This window comes from Chiloscyllium punctatum, chromosome 47, assembly GCF_047496795.1.
Source record: "Chiloscyllium punctatum isolate Juve2018m chromosome 47, sChiPun1.3, whole genome shotgun sequence".
Classification (NCBI taxonomy): Eukaryota; Metazoa; Chordata; class Chondrichthyes; order Orectolobiformes; family Hemiscylliidae; genus Chiloscyllium; species Chiloscyllium punctatum.
Window position 1 is genome coordinate 57,920,731 of NC_092785.1, and position 18,113 is coordinate 57,938,843.

At 44.6% G+C, this 18,113-nt stretch overlaps 1 long non-coding RNA gene across 5 annotated transcripts in view; it reads right to left on the reverse strand.

Moving 5' to 3' along the window:
- Window positions 1-18,113, reverse strand: part of LOC140468640 (uncharacterized) — an 87,844-nt gene that overhangs the window by 33,840 nt on the left and 35,891 nt on the right. Inside the window, exons 4-8 of one of the 5 annotated variants that reach the window (XR_011955781.1) lie at window positions 15,902-15,988; window positions 14,797-14,888; window positions 12,067-12,171; window positions 7,050-7,155; window positions 4,211-4,293 (exon numbers count right to left, since the gene is read on the reverse strand). This is a non-coding gene — a long non-coding RNA (uncharacterized lncRNA). The remainder of the gene's footprint in view (window positions 1-4,210; window positions 4,294-7,049; window positions 7,156-12,066; window positions 12,172-14,796; window positions 14,889-15,901; window positions 15,989-18,113) is intronic. The other 4 variants (XR_011955779.1, XR_011955782.1, XR_011955780.1 and 1 more) reach the window with 4 other exon arrangements.

The following is an 18,113-nucleotide window of genomic DNA, read 5'->3' on the forward strand; positions in this document are numbered from 1 at the left end:
ACTCACTGAGCTGATCCCCGGCTCTGAGTACTTCCAAGGGTGAGGTCTCTCTGAGGGCAACTGTGAAATGTCACTGTTTCTCTTCTCTGCCCACTCCATTTCCAGAGAGGTTTTTAACTTCACAACAAGTCAGCTCAGAGAGGTCACTGCTTGGTTTTATTCACTGGGGGTTGCCCTTGCTGCCCAGACCAGTATTTATTGGCCACCTTTACTTGTCTTGGAGAAAGTGGTGGTTAACCGCCTCCCTGAAATGCTGCAGTCCATGTACACCACAGTGATGTTTGGACAACAATCCCCCTCTGGCCCCACAACCCTCCCTGTCTCTGTAATCCCCCTCCAGCCTCACCACCCTCCCTGTCTCTGTAATCTCCCTCCGGCTTCAGAAATTACATGGCCGTGGCTTAAGGTTTTTATTTGGATTCATTTTTGTTTAATAACCCACCCCCCCCCGAAAAATAAGTGAAATATTTCGCCCTCAAACAAATTTCTGTTGATTGACCTTTTGGAGAGGCTGACACATGGACGTTGCAGTATTTTATCTCACATTGTACACGTAGAATGATGGAACTTTATTTTAAACATTGCTAAAAAGGGAGGCTATGGCTTAATGGTATTCCTGCCAGATGAGTGATATGTACAGTGTTCCGAGGATTAGGGATAGAATCCCAACATGGCTGATGGCAGCATCGGAATTCAATACAATCTAGAATGAAAAGGCGAATGATGACCATGAAACTATTGTTGATTGTTAGTAACCCATCTGGTTTACTAATGTCCTGTAGGGAAGGAAACGGTCATTCTCACCTGGTCTGGCCTACATGTGACTCCAGACCCACAGCAATGTGGTTAACTCTCAACTGCCCTCAGGAAAAAAATACTTTAAAAACTGTTAAAAAAATACTCCGCAGGTATCACTTAAAAACTGGCTGCTCCCATTGGGACTGTGAATTTCTGAAAGGCCTGAACTAAAACTGAGTTTCAGCTTCACCTTCTCCCTGTCTCACCCCACTCTGTTTACACCCAACTCCAAAACACTCTCATTGAGCCAAGCAGCCCTCACAGTGCAGCCCTGTCATTTTCATTGTCTGCTCACACCTACACTGCCCTCAGCCTCCTGTACTGTTCCAATGCATCTCAATGGGAGCTCAGGGACAGCACCTCATCTTTCAATTCAGCCCTTTGTAACCCCAGAGTCAACATGGACCTCAGCAGTTTCGGAATGAACAGACAGTTGTCAGAAGCTGGAACATTCCACCTGAAAAGGTAATGGAATTTTAGTCCAAAAGGATTTTTAATGGGAAGTTTACAGGTAATTAAAAATATGAAGTTTACAGGTTAACATCATGAAGTGGGTGATTGGGTCTAAATCTGAGAGTTCTTACAAAGAGACGAGGTGTAATTTGGATAAATCTGTGCTCCCTCTCAGGCTTATATCTCCTTCCTCAGCTGTAGGGCCCAGAACACAGCAGATACCCAAAGGGTGACCCAATCATGAATTTGTACATCTTTCTTCTTAACAAAAATATTGGAGATATCTTCCCACAAACAGAGCAGAGAAACCTTTCTCCTTCCACAGTTAAATGCCAATAACATTCAGATCCTGATGACCCCATTGACTGTAAAAACTTGCTTTTGAGATCCCAGCCCCAATTATTCTCATTTAATATCCTATGAAATGAATTCACAAAACAAAACTCAGTCAGTACAGGAAGAATATAAAGACACACTTTTTTCTTGGTATGTGCTTGATGTGTAAATGCCTCTTTTCAAGTTGCACGCCCCCCCCCCACCACCACCCGAGGAAGGTGACATGCACATGCGCCTCACTATACCTTACCCCCAATAAAAATGGCGGCCATATCCCAGGACCTTTCACAGCCTGAGGGCCGCAGCCACTTTCCCATCTGCTGCAAACGGGGGATTAAGAGTTTCTAGTTCAGACTTTCAAACCGCACAGAGTGTAATTAAAACTTTCCAGTCGAAAGTGACTCATTATCTCCGTCTCCAAGGCCACTCTCCCCTTCCCTGTTTGTGTCTCCCACATTCACCGACGGCCGAGTTACGTGGCACTGCATCAGCAGAGTTACTGGTGACGTGTCATACCACTGGCCACGCCCCTCATTCACTCCCATTGTTTGGATGACCAACTAGTTGCACTTGGTCCACCAGTCCCACCACCTTTTCCTATTGGTCCGAAGCTGCCATCAATCAGCTGGACCCCATTGTGAGGTCAGTGGTGGGATCCTCCCCCTGTCTGAATCAAACCCCGAAGGTGTATGGATGGTGTCAATCAGGAACAACAAGCAGAAGGTGCTGGGAAAGCTCAGCAGGTCTGGCAGCATCTGGGAACAAAAATCTGTCCAGTGGCCATTCCTCAGAACCGATGGAGCTGGGAAAATTAGAATTCTGACGCTGTGGAAACAGGCCATTTGGCCCAAAAGGTCCACAGCATCCCTCCGAAGGGTATCCCACCCAGACCCATTCACCTACCCTATTACTGTATATTTCTCCTGACTAATGCAACTAACCTACACATCCCTGAGCATTATGGGAAATTTAGCTTGGCCAATTCAACTAACCTGCAGATCATAGGGGTTAAAGAGTAAATAATAGGCAGGGACATAACCCAAAGAGAGACTCGAACATTTGGAAAGACAAAGGAGTGGATTACCATCTGGCTTGGGGGGGGGGGGGGGTGCATAGCTGTTAACGGAGGGGACAGGAACCTGTGTCTGGCAGCATCTCAGTGGAGGTGGCGGAAATGGCGACTGATGATCTACGTTCTGCTGCAAAAACAGACCCCGAGCTTCCAGCTGCCTGCCACTTTAACACACGAGCCTGTTCCCTGGCCAACATCTCTGTCTCATGCTTACTGCAGTGTTCCAGTGAGGCCAGAACATACCAAATGGCCCCATATTTCAAGGAGTGCAATTTCCCCTCCCATGTGGTCAATACCATCCACTATATCTCCTCCACTTCCTGCACCTCTGCCTTTGAAACCCACACCTCCAATTGCAACAAGGATAGAACACCCCCCCCCCCCCACCCCAAGTCCTTACCTTCCACCCAGATACAACACATCATCCTCTGCCATTTCCACCAGCAACAATCAGACCGCACCACCAGATTCTTAAGGGGTTTGACAGAATAAATACTGATGTGTCTGAGGGTAAATACTGAAAGGGGAGTCTGAAACCAGATTCTGAGCCAGTCACAGAATCAAGGGTTCTGCTTTGGATTCGTCAAGTTTAAAGGTAACACAGACATGGGTAAGGGTTTTTAGTAGCAATGGAGCTAGGGTGAAGAGGAGATAAGCAACGGTTTAGAGATTGGAATTCCTGGTGTTTGGGATTGTGTAGATGTCTAATAAGAAGGTCAGCTTCGCGTCAGATATAACAGCAACATTGTGAAGAGTCTAGTTCTGCTGCATAATTCCCAGTGAGAGGGAGAGGTTCAGCAGTTAGGAAAAGGAATTTGTAAGGCAATGGGTTTAACTGTGACAATGTTTCATTGGAGGAAATTGCACCTAATCAAGTAGTGGGAATGTGGTAAGTAATTTGATAACTGAGTAACAGTGGAGTAATGGAGAGGGATGATGGGGAGGGAGAGTTGGGCAACATCAGTGTACATGTTAAACCCAACATGGTGCTTTTGCACAATATCACCTCCTGACAGTATGTAGGCAAGATACAGGAGGGGCCAAGGATAGATCCATGAGGGACACCAAATGCATGGAATTCAGAAAGGAAAGGGAGTGTGGAGATGGAGCAGGATTTTCCAACAAACGTGAGGTCAAATATCAGTTTTTCACAGAATGGGAGAGAAGGACCATAACCAGAAAAGACAGAACAAGGAACAATGTCTGTGAATAGGTGAAGGGGACTGATGAGGTGGAGGAGAAAAGAGAGTTGGAAAGTCTATGGTTTAGTGAGATTAGGGTAAAGGGTCAAGAGGAGCTCTGATAAGGCTTGACAGGAGATGAGATTGGAGAAAAATGTAGGTTTGGACAAAAACCAGGAACACCACGTGAGGGGGGGGGGGGGGGGGGGGGGAAGCAGCAGATCGGATTATCTCAGTCTTAGTGACAGAGAACCTCCATGTGCTCCAAACTCTTGTTGTTGGAGAGAAGGATGGCGGAGACAGGATGATGGACAGTGTTTCACAAAGAAACCAAACCTGGGTAAGTGATATTTAAAGTGAGTGAACAAACCTAATGTATTTAAATTTTATCCAAAATATTAAAACAAACGACTGAAGTCCTGGTTCGAATCCCATCTTGGCAGATGGTGGAATCTGAATTCAAGAAAAAATAACTGGAATTAGGAATCTCCTGATCTCCATGGAAACATTGTCAATGGCAGAAAAAACCCTCCCAACCTGACAGTGGCCCAGCCAGCTACTCACTGTATTAATCACTGCAAAGTCTTAACAAAGGAATGAAACTGGATGGACCACTCGTCATCTAAGAAGGCACTAGAAAATACAACCACAGAATCAGCCCTCTCAGTGGTGCAATGTCCTCCAGACTAACATCTGGAGTTTGGTGCCAAATTGTGCCGAGCTGTCTCACAGACCAATCAAGGAACAGCCCGACATACTCATACTCATGAAATCAACCCTTACAGACAATGACCAGACACCACCATCACCATGCCAAGAGATTGAGATTGTAGTGATGGAAAAACACAACAGGTCAGGCAACATCCGAGGAGAAGGAGAATCGATGTTTCGAGCCTAAGCCAGTTATCAGCCTGACCTGCTGTGCTTTTCCAGCACCAGACTCTTGACTCTGACCTCCAGCATCTGCAGTCTTCACTTTCTCCTGAAATCTCTGGATATGTCCTGCCCCACCAGCAGGACAGACCAGGCAGAGGTCATGGCACAAGACAGGGAGGATTTGCCCTTGGAGTACTCAGCATGGACTCCGGACACCAGGAAATCTCATGGCTCCTGCTGATTACCACGTACTGTCCTCCCTTGGCTGATGGATCAGTTCTTCTTCATGTTGAACAACATTTGAAGGAAGCACTGAGGAAGTAAAATGGTGTCAAACGTACTCTGGGTACAGGATTTCAATGTCCACTATCGAGACGAGCTCTGCAACAGAATTACTGACTGAGGTGGTCAGGTCCTAAAGGGTATAGCTGCTCAACTGAGTCTACAGCGGGTGGTGAGGGAACCAACAAGAGGGAAAAACAAGAGTGATCTCATTGTTATGAATTGACCAGCTGCAGATCCATCTGTCCATGACAGTATCAGCACGAGCGACCATCACACATTCCTTTTGGAAACACAAGTCTTAGCTTAAGGTTGAGAAAAACCTCCATCGCGTTGAGTGGCACTATCACCGTTCTAAATGGGACAGACTCTGAAGAGATGTAGGATCTCAAACTCGGTATCTCTGAGGCACTGTGGGACATCAACAGCAGCAGAACTGTACTCCAGCACAATCTGTAATCTCATGGGTTTGCAAATCCCGCTCTCACCCATCACAATGGACAGGAAAGGAGGGCATGCCATGAGCAGCACCAGGCAGACTTAAAAATGAAGTGCCAACCTGGTGAATCTACCAAACAGGACCATCTGCATTTCAAACAGCATCAGCAGCAAGCAACAGAGCTAAGTGATCCTACATCCAGTGGAACCGATCGGAGCTCTGCAGTTCTGCCACACCCAGTTGTGAACGGTGATGGACAATTAAACAACTCACTGAAGGAAGCATCACAGATATCCCCACCCTGACTGATGGAGGGGCCTCACACACCCATGCACCAGATAAGACAACAGCATTTGCAGCAATCTGCATCCAGAAGTGCAAAGTGGGATGATCCATCTCAGCCTTCTCCAGTGGTTTCTAACATCACAGATGTGAGTTTAAGCCAGTTCGGTTGAGTTTGAATAACATCAAGAAATGGTTAAGTCGTGCAAAGGCTATGGGCCCTGCAAATATTCTGGCAATAACACTGATGGTTTGTGCTCCTGAACTTGCCACCCACCAAGCCAAGTACCGCTCCAGCACTGGCATCGACCAACAATGTGGAACATTGCCCAGGGATGTTCAACACAAAAACACAGGGCAATACAACCCAGCCAATTTCCATCTATCAGTCCACACTCGACCAGCAGTAAAGTGATGGAAAATGTTATCAACAGGGCTATCAAGCAACAGCCAGCTGAGTGACACTCATTTTAGGCTCCACCAGGGCCACCCAGCTCCTGATTGTGTTACCGCCCTGATTCACAACCTGACAACCAGCTGAATCTCAGAGGTGAGGTGAGGGTGACAGCCCAGTCCCACTCTAAGGCCACTAAGCTGATTCCACCCTTGTCTCAGCTCATATACTCTCATCCACCTTGTGTTATCTCCAGACTTCATTATCCAAACATACTCCTGGCCAGCTTCCCACATTCAACCTCCCTGTAATCTCAAGAAAAACTAAATCTCTATTGCCCAAGTACTCCCTTGTACCAGAACTTGTTGATCCATCAAAAGGCTGCTATTCATAATCAAGAACATAGAGCTACAGCGATGTATAGCTTGGAAACAGACCCTTCAATCCAACCCGTCCATGCCGACCAGATATTCCAACCCAATCTAGTCTCACCTGCCAGCATCCGGCCCACATCCCTCAATTTAAAATTCTCACCCTTGATTTAATTCCTGGTTGTGATCATCCCTAGCTCACTGCGTCACACACCCTTTGAGACCTCGACAACCCATTCTGTTCGAGACTCCCAATGATCTGTTAATTCATTACTTCACCAGTGTGGCTGCTTTCACAGTTGCCAAAGCAACACGTTCTGAAATTCACAGCCAAAACCTCTCAGGTCTGCTTTCCTCCTTTAAGACATTTCTCAAAACCTGCTTATTTGACAACGCTTTTGGTCACCTGACCTAATATCACCATCTCTGGCCTGATGTTTAAAATTCGAAATAATATTTTTGTGGAATTATAAGCATGACAATAAAAATATGAACTGTTGTTGATTTGGACATTACCTTCAAATCATCACTGTTGCTGTAATGAATACTCTGTAATATCTCTTACCCAACCACATTGTGGGAGCACCTTCACCACACAAACTGCAGCTGTACAAGAAAGTCAAACATCACCCTCTCCCAGGCAACAGGGCTTTGGCATTTATCACTAGTATCTGTGGAAGGAGAAACACAGTTGATGTTTCAAGGAGTGCAAAATGGATTACAGGGAATGAAAATGGTGCAGAATGAGATAGTCAGAAATGGAAGGAAGATACACTTGCTTATTGGAAAAAGGAATTCTCGACCATTAAAGATTTTCCGGAAAATATTGATAAGCAGCACATGGTCAGGGGCTGGGCGGCATTGAAAAATTAACTTACAAAAATGTCTGTAACAATAATAGTAAAAAACCAAACAGACCAAAAATACACCCATTGTTCAAGATTGAGGAAGCTAGATATTGACAAAGTGGTCATGAGGGAACCCAGAGATGAAGCAGAGCAGTATAAGCTGTTATGATCCCACAGTCATAGAGATGTATAGCACCGACACAGACCCTTCGGTCTAACTCATCCTTGCCAAACAGGTATCCGAACCTAGTCTATTCCCATTTGCCAGCACTTGGCCTATATCCCTGTAAACGCTTCCTAAACATATCATATGTCTAGTTAGATGCCTTTAACATGTTTTAATTGTACTAGCCTCCATCACTTCCTCTGGCAGCTCATTCCACCCACTGCATGAAAGAGTTGTCCTTTAGGCCCCTTTGAAATTTTCTCCGTTCACCCTAAAGCAATGCCCTCTAATTCTGGACACCACCACTCCAGGGAAAACACCTTGTTCATTTACTCTATTCATGCCCCTCATGATTGTATAAATCTCTATAACATCACTGCTCAGCCTATGGCACTCCAGGGAAAACAGCCCCAGCCTTTTATGCCTCACCCTGTAGCTCAAATCCTCCAACCCTAACAACATCCTTGTAAGTCTTTTATGAAACCTTTCAAGTTTCACAGCACCCTTCTGATAGGAGGTAGGCCAGAATTGCACACAATATTCCAAAAGTGACCTAACGAATGTCCTGTATAGTAACATGACCTCCCACATCCTATACTCAATGCTCGAATCAATAAAGGAAAATATACTAAACACCTTCTTCAGCATCCTATCCTTGACTTGCAAGGACTATGAACCTTCAGTCCAAGGTCTCTTTGTTCCGCAAACATCTCCAGGGCCTTGTCATTCAGTGTATAAGTCCTGCCCTGATTTGGTTTTCCAAAATGCAGCACCTCACATTTATCTAAATTATACCCCATCTGACCAATATCTCATTGTAATCTGAGGTAACGTTCTTGATTATCCACAACACCTCCAATTTTGTATGACCTGCAAACTCATTTACGATACCAAATCATTTAAATGAATGACGAAACAAATCCAGAAATAAACATCCATTTCTCTGAGATTGAATGTGCTCTGTGTAAATCCTGCCCAATGACTCTGTACCAGAGAAAGGCTGCACATGCGCCTGGCTGCACCTTGCCCCCTAAAAAACTGGTGGCTCCGCATGTTTCCAGTGAATTCTTGCCCCAAATAAAGATGGTGGCGCGCACCCATGCCTGCAGCCACACAGAGGCAATTCCCCGTTTACTGAAAACACAAGACTGTGATGTTCAAATTTGTGTTTTCCGATGTGCACATTTTGTTTGTAAAACCTCTCCGCTCATACAGAATCTCTCTCACCTCCTGCGGTTCCACAGACAGCCTTGATTTGCGGTTACCTATTATCTGCCTGGTTACTCATTTGTCCTTAGTGTATTTGTACAATCACCTTTGATTCTCCTTAAACCTATTTCCTAAAGCTATCTCATGTCCCCTTTTTGCCCTCCTGGTTTACCTCGAGTATACTCCTACTGCCCCTATACTCCTCTAGGGATTTACACAAACACAGCTGTCTTTACCTGCCATACGCCTGCTTCATTTTCTTGACCAGGCTCTCAATTTCTTTCAACAGGCGGCATTCTGTACACCTACCAGCCTTGGCCTTAACAGGAACATACTGTCTGTGTACTCTCATTGTCGCAGGCCTATGGAGGCAATGGCAGATGAGGATACAGAAGCAATCATTCCCAGTAAAGAGGTAATGTTGGGAAAGATAACAGCCTAAAGGTAGATGGGTATCCAGGCTCTGATGGATTGCATCCCAGGGAATAAAGGAGATGGGGGGGGGGGGGGGCTGGGGGGGCGGGGGGTGGAGAATAACAAATAGACTCGTGAAAATTCACTAAAAGTTGGTGGATTCTGGAATGGTTTTGACAGACTGGAAGCTGCAAATGTGGTGCCACTATTTTTCAAAAGGACCCGTTAGCTTAACATCTGTAGTGGAGAAAATGCTTGAACCTCTCAAGGAAGTAGTGGTGAGATATCTGGGTAGAAATTGTCTCATTGAGCAGACACAGCATGGATTCAGGAAAGACAGGTCATGTAGAACACATTTACTGGAATTATTTGAGGATACGACGAGTGCGTTGGACAAGGTGGACTCGGTGGATGTGGTGTACCTGGATTTCCAGAAGGTATCCGATAAGTTGCCACACAAAAAGCTGCTGAATAAGGTAAAGATGCACAGCATTATTGGTAATGTATTATCATAGATACAGGATCGGTTAACCAGCAAAAAATAAAGAATGGGGATAAATGGGTGTTTGGATTAGTGTTGGCACTACAACTGTTTGCAATTTACACAAATGTTTTGGAGTTGAGGACCAAGTGTCCGGTGTCAGAGTTCACATTTGATACAAAGATGAGGTAGAGCAATGTCTGCAGAGGCCACTGTCAGTCTGCACAGGGATACAGATAGGTTAAGTGAATGATCTGGCAGATGGAGTTCAATGTTGGGAAATGTGAGGTCATCCATTTTGGTCGTACGAACAGAAAACTGGATGATGAAATGGTGAAATCTTGCAGCATTCTGCTGTGCAGAGAGAGCTGGGTGGCCTTGTGCATGAATCTCAGGAAGTTGGTTTGCAGGTGCAGCAGGTAATTATGGCAGTGAAGGGAATATTGTCCTTCATTGCTAGAGGTATGGTTATGTTGCAGCTGTACAGGATGCTGGTGAGGCCACACCTGGAGTACTGTGTCCAGGTTTGGTCCCCTTACATTAGCAAGGATGCACTGGCACAGGAGGTTCACTAGTTTGAGTTGGGAGTTGAGAGGGTTGGTGTATGTGGAGAGATTGAGAAAACTGGTTCTATAGTCATTGTAATTTAGAGGAATGGGAGGTTGGATAGGAAAAAATAAAATTATGAAGAGAGTAGATAAGATAGAAGCAGGGAGGCTATTTCCACTGGGGTCGGTTCAAACTACAGAGCATTACCTCAAAATAAGGGGGAGCAGATTTAGGACTGAGTTCAGGAGGAGCTTCTTCAGCTCAAGGGTTGTGAATCTGTGGAATTCCCTGCCGAGTGCAGCATTTGACGTTATCAACTTGAATGCTTTTAAGGCAAAATGTAGATTTGTGAACAGGAAAGGAATTAAGGGTTATGGTGAGAGAGCAGGAATGTGGAGCTGAGGCCATGAAAAGCTCAGCCCTGATCTTATTGAATGGTAGAGCAGGCTTGAGGGGCCAGATGAACGTTCTTGCCTTGTGCCATCAAAATTGGCCTTTGTCCAATTCAGAACCTTAACTTTTCGATCTGGTCTATTATTTTCTGTAAATATTTTAAAAATAGAATTATCAGAGAATCCCAACAGTGTGGAAACAGGTCATTCAGCCCATCACATTGATACTGACCCTGAAAGCCTCTTAACCTGCCCCTGTAACATTGCATTTCCCAGAGCCTGCACATCCCTGAACATTACGGGCAATTCAGCCTGGATAATCCACCCAACCTGCACATCTTTGGACTGTGGGAGGAAACCAGAGGGCCCAGACGAAATCCATGCAGAAAACCCCAATAAGGTGATCATCCCATTCTCATTTCCCAGTTCCACCTAAATAACTTCACTGACCATACTCCCAGGAATATCCTCCCTAAGCAAAAACATAATGCTATTTCGAATCAAAAATGCCACTCCCCCTCCTCTCTTGTCCCCCTTCCTATCCTTGCTATAGCATCTATACCTTGGAACATTAAGCTGCCAGGCCTATCCATCCCTGAGTGATGCCTCTGTAATTGCTATAATATCCCAGTGCCATGTTCAAAACCACACCCTGAGCTCATCTGCTTTCCCTGTCAGGCATCTTCTATTGAAGTAAATGCAGTGCAACTGCTCAGTCCGTCTTCATTCTGTTCCTTGCCCTTGCCTGCATTGACTATTTGACTTCTGAACTGTACCAGCCTCAGACATACCTCTATTCTCACTACCTTCTTGGGTTTATACCCACTCCCTCACTGGTTTAATGCCTCCCGAGTATCACCAGCCAGTCTCCCTGCCTAGATATTAGACACCTTCCAATTGAGGTACAATCCATCCTTCTTATGCAGGTCAACTCTACTCCAGAGGAGATCATAATGATCCAAAAAACGTGAATCCTTTTCCCCTGCACCAGCTCCTTAGCCACCGATCCAGCACCACCTCCTCCTCTGTAATATGGACATTTTTCAAGATGACACCATTTATTTCCCCACATTCTATATCTCCCATGTACTTCTTCACAGTAAACACTAATGCAAAATACTTGTTTCCTATCTCACCCATCGCCTGCAGCTCCACACAATGGCTGCCTTGCTGATCTTTGAGGGTCTCTATTTTCTCCCTAGTTAGCCTTTTTTTTCCCATGTATTTACAAAAGCCCTTCGGATTATCCTTAACCCTATTTGCCAAAGCTATCTCACGGCCCTTTTTTGACTCCTGATTTCTCTTTTAATTATACTGCTACTGCCTTTATACTCAAAAAATTTTTTTGATTGGAATAAATGCAAAATATAACATCTTGACAAAACAAACGAGGGCAGGACTTACACTCAATAAAAGTAGAGCCTTGAGTAGTGATATGGGAACAAAGCGACCGAGGGCTTCAGGTCTTTGAAATTTGTGTTACATGTAGACAGGGTGGTTAAGAAAGTGCTTAGCACACTTACCTTCATTGTTCAGACCTTTGAGTCCAGGAGTTGGGACGTTATGTTGAGGATGTACAGGGCGTTGGGGAGGCCTCTTCTGGAATACTGTGTCCAGTTCTGGTTGTGCTGTTATAGGAAGGATATCATTAAATTGGAGCAGGTTCAGAAGAGATTTACCAGGATGTTGCCATGAATGGAGGGATTGTGTTCTAAGGAGAGGCTGGATAGGCTGGGAATTTTTTTCACTGGCGTGCACGAGGTTGAGGGGTCACCTTATTACAGGTTTACAAAATCAGAAAGTGTTTTGCTGGGGGGGGAGGGGGGGGGATTCAAAACTGTGCTGCATTCATTTTGAGAAGAAATTAGAAAGATTTCAGAAAAGACATTAGGGTTTTTAAAAAAATTATACATGTGAAATGAACTTCCAGAGGAAGTGGTAGCTGTGAATACAATTACAATATTTAAAAGACATTCAGATAAGTACATAACTAGGAAATATTTGGATGGATGTGGACCAAGCGGAGGCAGGTACAATTAGTTCAGTTTGGAATTATGGTTGGCATGGACTGGTTGGACCACAGGGCCTGTTTCCTTGCTGTATAACATTATGACTCTAATCCTCACTAACTCTAAATTCCTCCATCCTCACAACTCTCCCGATCACTGTCACTTCATCCAGCCTCACAACTCTTCCTGATTTATATAATTCCTCACCAGCCACAGAAAGCTCCCTATCTCATGTCCTCCAGTTTCTCAGATCTCTGTGATATGTGCCTTTCTTTAGTTCCAGCCTTGAGGATGCCCTCATTCACTCCAATTGGTTGGAGGACAAACTGGTACAACCTGGTCCTCCAGTACTGCCCTCTGCCCCCTATTGGCCTGCGCTGATATCAATCATTCGGGGCCCATTGTGAGGTGAGTGGTGGGATCCTCCCTCTCTCTGCCCTGGGATGAGCTTCAACATTCACAGTCAATGGGGGCAGTATCACAGAGCACAGGGGCTGGGGCTATTCAGCCCATTTGGGATGTACCCTCTTCCTCTGGAGATGCTGCAAATCTGTCCCAATTCCCTTCCCCTTTGCCCATAGCCCCCCAAATCTTCCCTTAAAAAGTAAAATTCTAAATCTGATTATGAATAACTGCTGAGTCTGTGTCCAGCTGCCATTCAGACTGTTCCAGATACTCAGAACTTACTGAATAAAATAATGTTCACATATTCACATTATTTGCCAATTACCTGAAAACAGTTACTAAAATTGTGACATTGTTAACAATTCCCCTCTCTCTGCAGATTAGATATCCTAGAAACAAATTTGCACCTGGTCAAAATCACTGCTTAACCTTCTCAGCTCCAAGGACAATTATCTGTGCTTCTGCTAGCTCTCCACAAAAGAGGAACACATCTTATTTTCATTTATTAGTGTCATAGAGATGTACAGCACAGAAACAGACCTTTGGTCCAATTTGTCCATGACAACGAGGAATCCTCAACAAACGGAGTCCCATGTGCCAGCTATTGGTCCGTATCATTGGAAACTCTTCCTATTCACGTACCCAATCGGATGCCTTTCAAATGTTGTAATTGTATCAGCCTCCACTACTTCATCCGGCAGCTCATTCCACACATACACCACACACAGCTTGAAAACTTTGCCCCTTAGATCCATTTTAAGTCCTTGCCCTCTCAACTTTAGTCCATGTGATCTTGTTTTGAACCCAACTAACTGGGGGGAAATGACCCTGGCTGTTCACCTTATCCATGCCCTTCATGACTTTATCGATCTCCATGAAGTCACCTCTCAGTCTTTGCCTCTCCAGGGAAATTAACCCTGGCCTATTCACCCTCTCCCTGTAGCCCAAATCCTCCAACCCGAGCAAAGTCTTTGAAAATCTTGTCTGAACTCTTTCAAGATTCACAACATCCTTTCCAGAACAGGGAATTTCGAACTTAAAACATAATTCCTGAAATGGCTTAATCAATGTCCTGTCCAACCAGAATTTGACGTCCCAGCTTCTGAACTCAATGCATTGACCAATAAATATAAGCATAACAAACACCACCTTCACTAGTCTGCCTACCTTCGACTCTACTTTCAAGGAACAATGAACCTGCACTCCATGGTCTCTATGTTCAGCAACATTCCCAAGGACTTTACCATTAAGTGTACAAGTCCTGCTCTGATTTGCCTTTCCAAATTCCAACAGCTTACATTTGTCTAAATTGAACCCAGTCTGCCATTCCTCACTCCAATGGCCCATCTGGTCAAGATACTGTTGCATTCTGAACTAACCTGCTTCATTGTCCACTACACCTCCAATTTTGGTGTCTTCTGTAAACCCACTGATCATATCTCATACATTCACATCCAAGTCATTTATTTAAGGACCTAATACCCATTCCTGCAGGACAATGCTGCTCACAGGCCTCCAGTCCGCAAAGCAAGCCTCCATCACCACCCTCTGCCTCCTACCTTCAAGCCAGTTTTGTATCCAAATGGCTAGTTCTCCCAACATTCCATGTTATCTAACCTTGCTAACGAGTCTGCTATGTGGAACATCGTTCAGTGTCCATATAGACAACGTCCACAGTCTGCCTTCATTAATCATCTTTGTCACATCTTCAAAAAAACTCAATTAAGTTAGAGAGAGAGAATTTCCCACACACAAAGCCATGTTGACTATCCCTAATCAATCCTCGTCTTTCCAAATACATGTAAATCCTGTCCCTCAGAATCCCTTCCAACAACTTACCTACCACTGACGTTAGGTTGACTGTTCTCTTGTTCCCTGGCCTTTCCTTCCCACCTTTTTAAAATAATGGCACCCATCTTCCAGCACCTCACCTGTCACAAACAATGATATAAATACCTTAGGGAGGGGCACTGCCAACACCTTCCTAGCTTTCCACAAATTTCTGGAATACACCTGATCAGGTCCCAGGGATTTATCCACCTTGCTACTGTTTAAGACATCCAGTACTTCCTCCTCTGTAACATAGACACTTTTCAAGTTATCACTATTTATTTCTCCAAACTCTCTAGAATAGAATAGCATAGTATTTCTCCCACATCCTGTTGTTCCATAAATGGCCTTGTTGATCTTTAAGGGGTCCTATTCTCTGTCTGGTTATTATTTTATGCTTAAAGTATTTGTAGAATCTCTTTGGATTCTCCTTAAACTATGTCCTGGAGATATTTCAAGTCCCCTTTTTGCTCTCCTGATTACCCTCGAGTACATTCCTGTAAAAACGTGATCCTGTACTCCCAATTCCTCCGCCTCTGCCATATCTGCTCCCAAAAGAAGCAATTCCACTCCAGGACATCCCAGAAAGGTTTCCTCTTTCAAGGACCGCATTTCCCTCCCACTTGATCAACAATGCACTCCAACGCATATCCTCCACTTCTTGTACCTCCGCCTTCCCCCCACCCCTCCAACCACAATAAGAATATAATCCCCCGGTCCTCACCTGCCACCCACTAATCTCCATTAACCTCTGCTATGTCTGCTACCTACAGTCAGACCCCACCACCAGGGATATATCTCCCTCCCCAGCCCTTTCTATCTTCTGCAGAGACCATGGGATCTTTGGTGCTGATGTGCTGCCCCACGGATACTTCAGTCACTCGCCCTACCAAATGGCCTAGTGAGATTATCATTAGATGGATAATCCAGACACCCAGGTAACGTTCTGGGGCCCAGGGTTTGGATCCCGTCACGGCAGACAGTGGAATGTGAGTTCAATAAAAATTTGGAATTAAGAATCTATTAAAGACCACGAATCCATTGTTGATTATTGCGAAAAAAAAACTCATCAGATTCGCTAATATCCTTCAGGGAAGGAATCTGCCATCCTTACCTGGTCTGGCCTACATGTGACTCCAGACCCACAGCAATGAAGTTGACTCTTTACTGCCCTTTGGGCCCAGCCAGTGACACCCTCATCCTGTGAATGAATAACAAAGAAGGTCAAGTCTTGTACACAACCATACTGTTCTTACAGATAAGTGATCTCTCAGTAAATTTGCTTCTCAACTCCCTGCTGACTATTGGGGAAGTGGGGAGGCGGGCAATAGTACCATCCCAATAAGGGGATCATCCCTTTCTTATTTCTCAGTTCTGCCTGGATGTACTCCCAGGAATACCCTCTTGAAGCCCAGCTGTAATGTTATCCCTAATCAAAAATACCTCTTCCCCTGCTCTTTTGCCCCCTTTCTATCTTTGCTATAGCATCTATACACTGGAACATTAAGCTGCTGGTCCTATCCATCATTAAGTCATGCCTCTGTAATTGCTATAATATTCCAGTGCGATGTTCAAAACCATACCCTGAGCTCCTCTGCCCCCTGCATTGAAACATATGCAGTGTAACTGCTCATTCTGTTCCTTGCCCTTGTTTGCCTTGACTGTTTGATGTCTGAACTGTACAAGCATCAGACTTAGCTCTTCGCTCACTCTCTCTCTGGGTTTACCCACATTCCTTCACTGGTTTAATGCCTCCTTAATAGCACTAGCAATTGTTCCCTTCCAGTGCCAGTACAATCCATCCTTCTGATGGAGGTCAATTCTACCCCACAAGAGATTCCAATGATCCAATAATGTGAACTCTTCAATTCCTATGTCATTGATACCAATAAACAACAGCCTCCCCTCAAAATGGTTATTCTCCCCTTTAAGAATATTCTGCTCCCTCTCTGAGACATCCTTATACAAAAATTACACATTCGAATAATAAACCTTACACTCATCAGGTCATCATAAAAGGATTACATGACACATTGAAGGTTTGGGGAGACCTTTTGAGAGAATGCGATGATTCAAAGGAGAATTTTTAAGCAGCAAATGGGATTGATCTGGAGCACAATACTCACACACACAATGCGAATATCCAGATCCTGATATACTGAGTAATTCAATCAGAGTTTAGCAGAATATTTACTGAGATTACCATCTGAATGTCCACCTGTAATATCCCGTGATACAAGTATATAAAATCTGTCACTATCAGTTCAAGTTAGAAACTCACACCATCCCCTCCTTGTGGCCCAGGATTACTGTACATATTACCCTAGAGGACATCAGCAGTCAACTCAGAGGGAAATCTGTGGGTTTCTAGGAGATTCCAACTGGAGATCTCATGTGACTGAACACAGCTGTTCTTTGACACATTGGAGAAAATGATCCAAGCGTCAGTGAGTTATGGGGAACAAGAATGACTTTCTTTTCTTTCATTCCGTGCTGCCGCTCTGCCTCATCAATAAGACACGGGTGTGAAAGGCTAATGCCTAACGATGGGCACGTTGTCTCCATCCTGACCAATGGGTAGGAAGATCCTCCCAATCACTCCAAAGCGTATCCCTAAAAAGATAGCAACTCTGTCTGCTTCCCACTGCCCAGTGCTCCCAGTAAATGCTTGGAAGAATGGGAAGGGGGGGGGGGGGGGGGGGTGATATCTCCTAGAAAAGGCATAACTGTAAATGTCTAAGAGGATTATGAAAAGAGAGAGATGCACAGGAGAAGGAGGCAACAAGTTGCCAGATGGGGTGTAACTTGGGAAAAATGGGAAGTTGCTCATTTTGGAGGAGATAATAAAAGAACAAAGTACTATTTAAATGGTGGAAACTGTAGAAAGCTGCACCACAAAGGGACCTGGGGTAATTGTTCAGTAAACACAGAAAGCTACCACACAGTTACACCAGGGAATCAGGAAGGGGAATCGAATGTTTGTTTCAAAAGTTTTCAGTATTAGAGTTTGGAGTATATACCTGAGAGTAACGTGTGGAAGTGCTGGTGAGACCACCATATCTGCAGTAATGAGAGCAGTTTTGGTCCCTTTAGAGAAGGAAATGTGTCACTTTATTGGAGGCATTTCAGGGAAGATTCAATGAGATGATCCCTGGTTTGGAGGGATTATCTTTTAAATAAAGGCTGAAAAGTTTGGAACTCTACTCACTGAATTTTGGAGAAAGAGAGGTGATCTCATTGAGACAGATGGGATTCTTTAGAGGTTTGACAGGATAAATACTGAGAGGATGTGTCTGAGGGTAAATACTGAGAGGGGAGTCTGAAAC